Source organism: Suncus etruscus, chromosome 9 (assembly GCF_024139225.1).
Source record: "Suncus etruscus isolate mSunEtr1 chromosome 9, mSunEtr1.pri.cur, whole genome shotgun sequence".
Lineage (NCBI taxonomy): Eukaryota > Metazoa > Chordata > Mammalia > Eulipotyphla > Soricidae > Suncus > Suncus etruscus.
This window is the reverse complement of record NC_064856.1, coordinates 89,942,417-89,954,552: the sequence shown is the minus strand read 5'-3', so window position 1 is coordinate 89,954,552 and position 12,136 is coordinate 89,942,417. Positions and strand designations below refer to the sequence as shown.

Genomic DNA, 12,136 nt, shown 5'->3' with positions numbered 1-12,136 from the left:
TGGAAGACTTCTGTTCCTTCCTGGGTGATAAAGTCAGACCTCTATATCTAGAGATCTCGGTATTTGCACAGGTCAAGGAATGGAACTTATGATGAAGTCTTTCTTTGTGGTTCTAGAAGTTCTGTTCCCTCAGTGTTATTTTAATCCATCTTCTGTGGTTGGTGATCCTGGTCTTTGTGCTGATTTTAGGATGGAGCCTGGGGTAGCCTCTTTCATTATGTTATCAGAAGACCCATTCAGTTGCTATTGTTTCAGTCAGACCTCTGGAATTATAGATCATGATTGTTGTGCAGGTCGTAGATCAAACCCTAGACTAGGGCTTTTTTTTTTTTTTTTTTTTTTTTTTATTGGTCTCAGGATACATACTGCCCAGTCCTGGTCCTATCACTCAGTCTTCTTTATATCACAATCTTGGCTTTTGCAATCCACATAACTTTTAAAGTGACATTGAACTTTCTCTTCCATTCAACATACAAGGACAGTGAACTACATAAGAAGATAATAGGTTATGAATTCAAAATAGTCTTAAAACAATTAATTTCCCTATTTCAATTCTATTAGATCTGATACACTTTGTTCAATGTATCAAATAAGTATCATATTAGTTGTGGCTTTTTATCCTCTGTCTTAAGAGCAATAGAAAATCGACTAACAGAAAATCAACAAAATACTTGATTCCCTGCTCATTTTATAACATGTGAAACACCTTCTTTAAAATTGCCATAAGAGAAACAGTCCTTGGTTTTTCTGTCTCTAAAAAATTTCTCTTTCTTTTCTTCCTATTTTCTTTTTATTATTTTTAAAATATATAGTTTATTTAAACACCAAGAATGTTCATAATACAGTTTTTTCCACAGATAAAGTTGTTCATGATAGAGTTTCAGTCATACAATGTATAACCCCTCAACAGTGGCATTTCCTGCCACCAATGTCAACAATTTCCCTCTTACCCTCCATGATGACTTCTTCTCTCTCACCTGCTTCTAGAGCAGACATTTTACTTCATTTCTTCTCTCTCTCACTTTCTTTCTTCATTTTTGACATTGTGGTTTGTACTACTGCAAATGAAGGAATGCCATAGATATCTCTTTCATATTAAACACTCTCAGCGGCAAACTTTCTACCATCGATTGGCCCTCCTACTCTTTATCCCTATTGTTTCTGGATATTATCTTCACGCTGTCTTTTACTTTTTCTTATATTCCACAAATGAGTGAAATCATTCTATAGAATATGTCCTTTTTTAAGCATAACAGGCTTTTAGCACTTACTAGGCTAAAATAACTGTCCTCCTTCTTGGATTCACTCTTCTCCCTCAAGTCCATCTTTATCACCAGTTATTATTCTCCCAAAGGCTCTTCTGTAGTGTTATAAACCTAGCAAGCCCCCACTTGTAAAATAAATGTCAGCCCCTGAAGCCTGGCTCATTTCCAAACCCCTATCTCTGCACTTCTTTAGGATTTCAATTTAGTATTCACCTCTTAGCAATGTCAAGTCAATTTTCATTTCCTGTGGGTGCCTGTACTAGGTGTCTTTTGTTTGCCTCCCCAGCAACAGTGAAAAGTCTCTGAAATAGTTCAGAGTATGGGCAGCAATAGCCTGTCCCTGGCTGTGCATTATATCTGAGTTTTCTCCTCCAATATTACAACTAGGTGATAGTCAATATATGCTCAACTTTCAGAAACAATGTTTTGTTTAACACACTTCTAACCGTTAGAAATTTTTTTTTAAACATCGCTTTGTTTTTATTCCCTTTTTAAATCCATGTTTTTACTGGTGTCTGGGAAACTCTCTCCTTAGTTGCACTGACCTGGTAAAGACTCATCGTTGGAATAGAAGAGAATGTCTTTTGTTGAGTTTCTTCCAGGTCTCTTTAGAGAACTGCTCCCCAGGAGCTATTCTAAGAACAGTAATTCAGAGCTTCACGTTTTCTGCAGCTACATGCTTCTGTGAACTGATAGACTTATCTTTTAAGAACTACCTGCCCTTTTTATTTTCCTTGCTGATGTGGTAGAATTCTCCTGTATTCCTACGGGCTATGCTCTTGCATGCAGGCATTTCCTGTCCCAATTCCCTCATCAGTGAAAGTTAAAAGGAATGCAATGAAGGTGTAACTCTTAATGGTTTACATCGCCTGCCCTTGTTTGCTGATTGCACTAATAGGTAACATTGGTTCATGCAGCTAATCTACACAATGTGCGTCATGATAAAGTCAGCAATAATACATAGAGAAAAGGAGACAGCATGTAAAACTTATCTTCACAAATTTTATAAAAATGACCTTAATAGTTTTCAGTGAAAATAATTCAGGGTTGGACCAGACTGAATTGCATGAAGATGAGGTTTGATCCTTGGCACTGCACCCCCAACCATTAGAATTACCAGAAATGACCACCCCTCAGCAGAGGAACATGATAAGAATAGTTCCTTAGAACCATGAAATAGGACTTCAAAATTAAAATGTATGTTATATATATATAATAATAATAAATATATTTTAGTGTAAAACATTTTATTTTAACGTTTTTAAGATTATTAACATTTTTAACATTTTAAAAACCATGTTTAGGAGGCTAAATTGATAGTAGAGTGAGTATGCCACTTCTTTTGTTCAATCCCTGGTATCGTAAATGGTCTCATGAGCCCTTCAGGAGCTATCTCTCAACTCAGAGGCAGGTTAAGCCCTGAATACCACTGAATATGGCCCCAAAACACAATACATACATACATACATACATACATACATACATACATACATACATACATACATAAAATCACCTTTAATTTTTTTGTATTGGTGGGCCTATACCTGGTTGTGCCCTGGACTTCTCTTGGAAAACTATATTGTACTGGGCATCAAAACCAGGCTTTTTACATGTCAAAATGTACACTCAAATCTACTAATTCTCTCTCCATTCTCTTTTACTCCAAAGCTGAGTGATGACAGCAGTATATGGTATTAATTTTGTTTCTTCACAATAAACATAAACATCTATATCTGTATATATACACACATAGATTCACAAGTCTATAACAATTGATTACAATGTCTCTTATTCCTAGGAGTAGTTCAATACAATTAAACATGTGGATTTTTGGGGGGTGGGGCAAAATATTGAGTATGTGGTAATAATGAAACAAGAAAAAGTGAGCATATTTTAAAGTTCTTGTTTCCCCAGGAGCATACAAAGCCCTTTCCTGCTTCTGTTCTCCTTTATCCAAATCCATTCCAGGCCATCTATGCCTCTGGTCTAAGACTAGAAGAAAGCTCTCTGCCCTTTCTTAGCCTCATGCATCTGTAAGATGAGGAAGGAGTTGATTTAGATGCTCTGCAAAGTCCCTTTCCACTCTGTCTTTCTAAGGTCTATGACATTTTACGGTGCTCCTTCTGGGTAGTAGGCAATATTTGCCAGAGAGAAGGGAAATGCAATTCCCCTGCTCCCTTTCTCAGCTATTATGGATGGCTTCTTTCTGTCATTTGCCCTCCCTTGCCCTTCTTTGTCTTCTTTTTCATCTTGCTCATACAATTTATTTCTTTCCTGTTCTATCCCTCTTCAAGTCCTTCTCCACTTTCAAGTTCCCCTTTTGCGTAGGTGTGGCTGTTCCGCAGGGTAAGCACTTCATTTCAGACTTGCTTCCACTAATTAACTACGAAATTAAGTAGGTGAATCCATTGATTCAGCACTAGGTTTGATGTTTATATTAACTCATTAAAAGGGAAGCCCTGGATGTGGCCAGAGGCTTGACGGGAATCTTGCCCTCCCCCAGCCCTGAAATCTCCCTTGACTTCCCACACTAGATAGCCATCTACTGTTTCTCAGAAGTATTCATGCATCTGGGGAGCAGCCAAATTTACTGAAGCTGCATCGGACAAATTCCCTTCTTTGTGACTATGGAAACAATCATTTCTTGTTCTTCTTTCCCTTACCCAGTTCACTGGTCACAGTTTTCGTTCTAATTTGACGTATCTAGAATATTCCTATCAGATACATACTGAGATTCAGTACCCTTTGTGCCTTATCAGATGTCTGCTGAGCCACTGCTCACCTGCCCTCCTATCCCAGGGCACAAAAATTCACCTTAAGTCTTTGGCATAAAAGATAGCAGGTTTTTTTGTTTGTTTGTTTGGTTTGGTTTGGTTTGGTTTTTTTGTTTGTTTTGGTTTGGGGGCCACACCCGGCGGTGCTCAGGGGTTACTCCTGGCTCTGCACTCAGAAATCACTCCTGGAAGGTTTGGGGTAAAATATGGAATGCCAGGGATCAAACCCAGATTGGTCATGTGCAAGGAAAATAGATTGCCTTTATGAGGGGTCTCACCGTGACTTTGAGAAAATGAACTCCTTCAAACTTTATTTAGGGTTAGGGAGAATAATACAAAAGTTAGGGTATTTGACTTGCATGCAGTTAGTTGACTCTGGCTCTATTCCCAACAATATACATGTTCCTCTGAGCTCCAACTAGAGTGATTCTTAAGACAGAGCAAGAAGAAATCCTGAACACAGTTAAGTGTGGCCCCAATGCAAGATATAAATGAATAAAATAAAATAAGATAGAAATTAGAGGTTGAAGTAATTCTATAGTGATAAGACCTTTGGCATAAAACATTGTATATAAAGGGGTAGAATCACAACTAGCTATTAAAAGATGATCTGGCTTAAACTTTATTTGGGGGCCAGGGAAATAATACAAAGGTTAATGTCTTGGCCTTTCATGTGGCTGATCAAGGTTCAATTTTAGCATCCCATATGGTCCACTGAGCCAACATGTGGTGACTTGTGAACACAGAGCCAGGAGTAAACCCTGAGCATATGTGGGTGTTACCCAAAACCAAAAATAAATTAATAAAAATAGATTACTCCCAAACAAACAAACAAAAATTGAAGTCTATTTTCATTTTATTTCTAGCCAGTATATCTTGTTCCATTCTTCTATCCTTCCTTCATAATGACCATACGTGAATGACAAGTATGTTGACCATTTGTCAAAAATTGAACTAAACGTTTTTTAAGAGAAATATTTCCTATCTTCTGCAGGGATTCCTGGCTTCCTTCAAATCCATACAAAAATAGCATTTGTTTGATAAAGGATATTGTGAATTTATACAGCATTCTATTTCTTTAGCATCATTTGTAAATGGACTAACTCCCTTAATGAAAGAAGCTACTTTTAAGTTTGTATTTGTTTATTTTAGACTTCTGGGTGACATCGAATGGTATTTGGGGGCCACATATTGACTGTTCATCTGATCATGTATTGTCAGGGATTAAACCAATTTTCTGTCTACAAAGTATAGTTTGGGCTTTTTACATTTTACTCACGTTTTTTGAAAATGAAAACTTTTCTTGGAGTTTGTACAAGCAGTTCGGTTGACTAAGGTAACTCATTTAAGAGAAACAGATACTAATACATGTGTTCTGACTTTGTATGCCCTCTAATTTGATCCCCTAAGATAATACGGGATCTACCATAAAAAAACTACATATCTGTCTTAAGACACCTTATTCTGGTTTCATTTACAAAATTGTATGAGCTTATTGTTATCATTCACTGACAATATCTTTCTATTTACAGTGGCTTCTATCTTTTTCTCCTTGCTCTCCAGGAACACTTCCATGATAGTGCCTATCACCCACTATTTAGCAACTTTTTTCTTTCCTCTTTATTTAGCCCGCATGATATGGAATGCTTTCTACACTAAAAAGCAAGCATACTATCTTTTTCTAAATAAATCTTTATTTAAGCACCAGGATTACAAGCATGTTTGTACTTGAGCTTCAGCCATAAACAGAATACCCCCCTTCACCAGTGCAGCATTCCCACTACAAATGCTATATTTAGTTATGTTTGTTTTGTTTTGTTTTGGCTTTAATTTTAGTTAGTTTCATTTAATTAATTTTGTTTTTTTTTATTTTCAGGTTGCTCCTGGCTCTGTGCCTGGGGACCATGTAGTGCCTATGATAAAATTGAGAGCTTCTCTCTGCAATGCATGCATACACTTGGGTGTTTGAATTTTTTTCTCTGCCTGTCTTTGATTCCCTGAAAATAGGTGAAAAGAAAATAAATGGTATCATGAACAGTTATAGCTTAACCTTTTTTAAAGCAATATTTTATCCTTACCACAATAACTAATATAGTTTAAATTAGAGTAAGCATTTTATTTAAAAAAATTAACATGACATCATTTTGTGTTAATATCTCTAAAGGTACCATTAAATACTTGTTGTATATAGAGATGACCTCAGATCCCTGAACACTGAATGCCATTTGGCAGAAAGAAAAAAATAAAATTTGATGAAAAATGAAGATGAAGAAGTGATATATATATATGTTCTTTGCATTTTAACAACAATAAATTTTATATAAGATATATAGGTAAAACAATATATATAATTATTCCTCCTTTAGTAATTCATATAACATATTATTTCAAAATCCCATTGTTCTGAAAATTATCATCTAATTTTATGTGTTTATAATAAAGAGTATAGCCTACTAAAAAGTAAAATAATATAGAATGTTACAGTGATATCACAGTTTTCCATTTCAGAATTTACATGCTGTAATTAATTTTTCTGGTTTGGGGGCCACTCTTAGTTGTGATTGTACACTATATGGGGCACCAGTTATTAAACTTTCACATGCAAGGCATGTGTCCCTCTCTCTTCTTCCTGGACCCAACATGTTGCTAAATTTTACCATAAAAAATCTTTTTACAATTTATATATGGTTTATATAGTTTGATTTAGTAAAAATCAAATCAAGTTTCACAAAGTAATATTGGCTACTTTGGTCAGTTCTTATGTAATTGCATAATTGTGGGTTTAAGAGAAATATGAATATGAATAGGATTCATTTAGGTATAGAGAAACTCTCTATGATTGTCTATTTTGAGTCATAAAATCTGAATTTGCAGACACTCAATCCTTTGTAATAAATAAATTATCATTCAGGCATTTTTTTCTTGCTTTTTGAGGAAGTAATACATTTGATGTCTTTGCAATATCACTAAAAGTATGAATCATAGGTTTACTCTCTGTTCATGGAGTTTGAATAATTTAATTAATGATTTTATAATAGTACACTTACTTCAAAGATGATATTTGGTTGAGTCTTGAACCAAATGAAGTGTTTCATAAAATTCATGATTTCTTTCTAGCAAAAAAATTTTATCCAGCCTCCCGATTGATCCTCGAAGAATTGAACAGTTTCAGGGGCAATTACTCTTTATGGGTATAGCATATTTTGGAAATGTAATTATAGTTATAGGATTTTGACCATCCCTGCCCTTGAGTGCACTTTTTCAGTTACTTCAGGGAATTCTCAGCATCACATGAATGGAGCTTCTTAGTTAAAGAAAAAGAAATTCTGAACAGAGAAATACTTCATGAGTTCAAACTCTTGCCTTGTATGATCACAATCAGCTTTTGTCTTTCTGTACCACATATTGTTTCAAGAACATCACTAAGAGTGATTGCTAGCATAGAACTAGGGATTGTCCCTGTACATCCCCAACTAAATTATGCATGGAAAGGTTTAACCTGAATCATCTACAGTGCCTAAACTCAGAGCAGTATTCTAATATTTCTTTCCTATATCTTAAATTTTTATTTTATTGAATTTTGGGCCATACCTAGCAGTGTTCATGCATTACTTCTGGCTTGAGCTCAGTAATCACTCCTGGTGGGCTTCAGGGACCATAAGGGATGCCAGGGATCATACAATGGTTGACCACATGCAAGGCAAATGGCCTACCTGCTATACTATTACTCTGGCCCATATTTAATTTTGTTAATCAGCCATTATTATATTATGAAAACCCTGAATCCATTTTATTCTCATTCATTTTAATGTTTTCCTTAAAGCAAATATTATTACTATAACTTTTGTACATGACTTTTATTGCGGTTGCTTACTCGATTTGTAATGTAGAAAGAACTGAAGAACAAATGTTAACTATAAAATAGCTTTTCTTTAAGGAGATTCGAAAATATCTTTTTCATTATAATTTAAGTTTCTCTCAGCTTCTACTTAATGAAACTCTTGAAACTTTTTGGCATATCTTAATTCCAAGGTATATAATTATTCAGTTTATGTTTGATTTGTAGTATGCTCATTATCGTGTACACACTTGGGTAGGTGTGTCATGTTAGGATTTCCTACAGTGCTTAATTTCAGAAATATTTCTTTGGAAGTAGACTAATGCTATTAAGATAAGTCTCATATTAATAATTTAGTGAATGGAAGAAAAAGTGATTTTCTCATTATAATTCATTATTGCTTTTTTATATCATAGAGTGGGATAGAATGGCAAGATACTATATGATCTGAGTCTGGGATGTAGTTATGAATCAATCTATTGATGTCTACTATGTTTCCATATGTGTCAGTTATAAAGAAATCTTTTCTTGAACTATGTGTATTAACATACATTGTAAAATATTTCTTCATTTGAAGTTCATGGAATTAAGATACAGGTGTGGCACTTCCCAGAGAGAGGTTAAAATTGAGCAGAAATATTGTCTGAGTAGTATGAGTCAAAGACTATGCTCAGTTCATATTCATTGAACCACCTGCAAACAGCCAGGAGTAGAGTTATTTGACATAGTTTAACTCAGTCTCATTTATTAAAAAAATAAAAAAGACTGTGTGTTTTGCCAATCTCTAAAAAATAATTTAATTATGAAAGTGACTCTACTATATAATATAAAATTAGTAATGAGAAAAATTTAAATTTTTCCCAACCTTTTTGTTTCTTGTTTAATCAAACAAGTAAATGTATTAAGCCCCCTTTGCGTTTTCTCTTCTTTTTATGTGAAACACTGCTGCTCTGATGTCTTTCTCATATTTAATGTTTTGAAAAGAATGGAGAGAATAAAGTAGATGCAACTATTTTTTTAATATGAAAAATCATAGGGTCTACAATCTGCTGAATAGACTTTGGAGACTGGTTTTGGACTTCAAATATAGTTTTTACTTCAGGGCAATATGCAACTGGTTTATGAGTATCAAGGGTTAGAGTGTGAAGATATTAATTTTGAGATATTTAATGTGTATTCAATTCCCTTTTGTATTAAAATCTATTATATATGCCTTTAAAAGACTACTCAAATTGAAAGTTCACAGCGCTGTGGCAAGATCCAGTTTATATATAGATGATCCAATATCACTGTGCTCAGCTTTTCTCCACTAGCCAATTTATTGAGGTAGAAAAATAAAATAAGAAAACATATTAGAGCTGGCTTACCCAGATTGTTTGTATACACTACTGTGATCAAAATCAGTAGATACGCATGATAACTCTCAACTTCGTTCTGCCTATAAACAGTCAATGATCTTGTTAGTTGAAGCTATAGACCCAGTTGTAGTGGAAATCTTTGTTTATTGAATTTCCAGCTTGCAATCACTGTGCAAGGAGCAACTGTGTGAAAAATAAAAGTCCATAGCTGCCCTCTTTCTTATCTTCACCTTTTTTTCACCATAAATGGGATTTGGGTCCTACAGTTAGTTATAAAAGTGTAGGTTCTATAAATAAAATAGATGAGATTACTTTTATATTGAGGAGAGGGAGAGAGAATACAGATGGAATTTTGTCCACTAAAATTTATAATAGATGGTCTTTGTCTTCAGCACCCTCAAAATGTGGCTGTGTTTAAAGAATTATCAGTGTCTTTATAAAAAGAGGGCATTTTGCATACATATGTATATGCACAGAAGAAAGACAAAAAAACTATATAAAGCAACCATTATCAAGTTAAGGTGAGATTGCTCATAAGAAGCCAAACCTACAGACACATTTGTCTTGGATTCCTGGTCTTCAAAACTGTAAGAAATATAATTTCTCCTTGGCTAAATTACACAGATAGTGCCATTATTTATTTATTTTTAATAAGAGGCTTACCAAATTTGAATCCAGTGCTGGGCAATGCTTTCCTTGATGAAAATGCAGAACTATGACTCCTTACTAGAGATGTTGTATGATTTGTCTATTATTCTAAAGAGATCTTCCAAATCCAAAGAAAAGATTCCATCAGCTTTTCAAAAGTTGTTCTTTTAGAATTAGCCTGACATTGACTCTAAAAACCATAACTTCAGGATCAATTTTATTTGTCCTTTTATTATATAACCTTATTCCATCAAATTCCAAGTATTGAAAAATAATTTATTAACCAATTGTCTTAAAATGTTTCTCATTTATAGTATTTCATTAGAGCTTCATTTAGAGTTCTAGCCTTTTCTATTCAGAGTTCTATCCTTTGTTATTCCTTTCTTACTAATGAGAAAGTTCATTAGTAGGAGCTTTAAATTCTTAGAACCAGAAGATTGTCCAACAGTTATGACATATGCTTATATGTGCCAGACTAGTGTTTGATCCTAACACCACCATGGCCTTTTGATCATTACCAAGTGTTACTCTGAAGATATATATCATCACCCATTGTAACCCTGGAGAACCCTGAGCACTTACAGAACTTTTTTGGTTATATCCTTAGGCTTTAATATTAACACACAGCACACTTTCCTGAATATTGCTGGAAGTAGATTCTTAAACCCGCTAAGTTCTGCTTGGTTGATGCCTCCCCTAAGCCTTACAAAAATATTTAGTTTAAAGTATACAGACTTAGATTTAATTGTAATGTAACACTGAAAATTTCTTTAGATCTTAAATTCCCTAAGTATTTGTTCACCATATGTAGACATGTTGTTAAACAAACATATAATGGTTACTATATATTGGGATAAAATAATTCTTACACCATTTCCTTATCATTAAGCATGAATCTACCATATTGTTTGCCACAGAGTAAAGAATCAATAGAGAATACTTATTATTATTTATGATATTTAATCTTACTTTTTAGAAACATTTTTAGTTGAACACTTCTTGAACTAAAATAGTTTAAGTTGGTTTATAAATACCATTGTTATTGTCACATATTATGAAGAATATCCTTTGAGCATAAAGGATACTACTGGACTGAAAAGGAAAATTTACAGACAGTAGCATCCATTGTAGATTTTAAGTTATTTTCTATTTTCATTATTTACAAACTATGTACTAGTAGGCAAGATAGAATTTTTTCTTAGTCAGTATTTTTCTCCTATAAGTGATATTAATAAAGATGCCTCAAAGGGTTACTGGAGAATTTTATAAGATATCTATGCATAGGATTCAATAAATGGATGTTTTTCCTTTCCTATTCAGATTGCTTCAAGCAATAAATATTGTATTCAGTATGATAGAAGACAGACTTGCCACACACTTTAGGAGGTGCCTTGGGAGCTGTTAGAATAGAGCTGACTATAGCAGTGTAATTTTATTTTGGTACAAAGGCATATCAGAAACAGGTTTAATATTTTTCTAAGATATTAATCATTCTAAAACTACTGCAAAGTATTAAAATATGTGTTTAAAATACATCAAATTCTGCTTTACTCTCCCTCAAACAAACAAATTATGTTTAGATTTGGGCTGCCCCCACAGAAGCTTGAATCATCATGAGCTGAGCAGACTCCCAGGAGGAGAGTTTTAATGGTTTATTTATGTATGCATATAATCTTTCCATTGAATGCAGATCACACATTTGTCTGCCTGAACTGAATTTTATTGATATATACACATTTCAGTTCTTAAGTCTACTGTTCTGATTTTAATTCCTGACAATGCTTTAGTGCCGGATGGCATCATTACTGCTGTTAGAACTTGAGCTTTGCTGAAATATTCAAAACTTGCCATGTGTAGTCTCCAAATAATGAAGTCCACCCAAACTTGTTCACTGGTTGTTTCAGTTTATAAATTTTGATATTTTGGGGTTGAAAGAGAAATAAAGGATATTAAGATTGTGGAGAATTTAGATAGCAGGAAAAATTTGAAGCTCTTTTAATTTAATTTGGGGGGGGTTAGGGATCATAGCCAGCGATGCTCAGTGCTTAATCATGGCTATGCTCTCAGTGATAACTCCTGGTCATGCTGTGGACCATATTGGGTGCCAGATATTGATCCCAAGTCACCCACATGCAAGGCAAGCACTCTTACTGCTGCACAATATCTCTGGCTACAAAATTCTTTGTAATTGTCAAAAATTCACTTTGTAAAATAAGTTTCTCAACATTATGTATATACTAAAATATACATAAA

At 34.1% G+C, this 12,136-nt stretch overlaps 1 protein-coding gene across 4 annotated transcripts in view; it reads left to right on the top strand.

The window, feature by feature from the left end:
* The window catches only part of LRRC4C (leucine rich repeat containing 4C), a 1,094,185-nt gene that overhangs the window by 921,248 nt on the left and 160,801 nt on the right, over nucleotides 1-12,136 (top strand). The gene's annotated exons all lie outside the window — the stretch shown is intronic.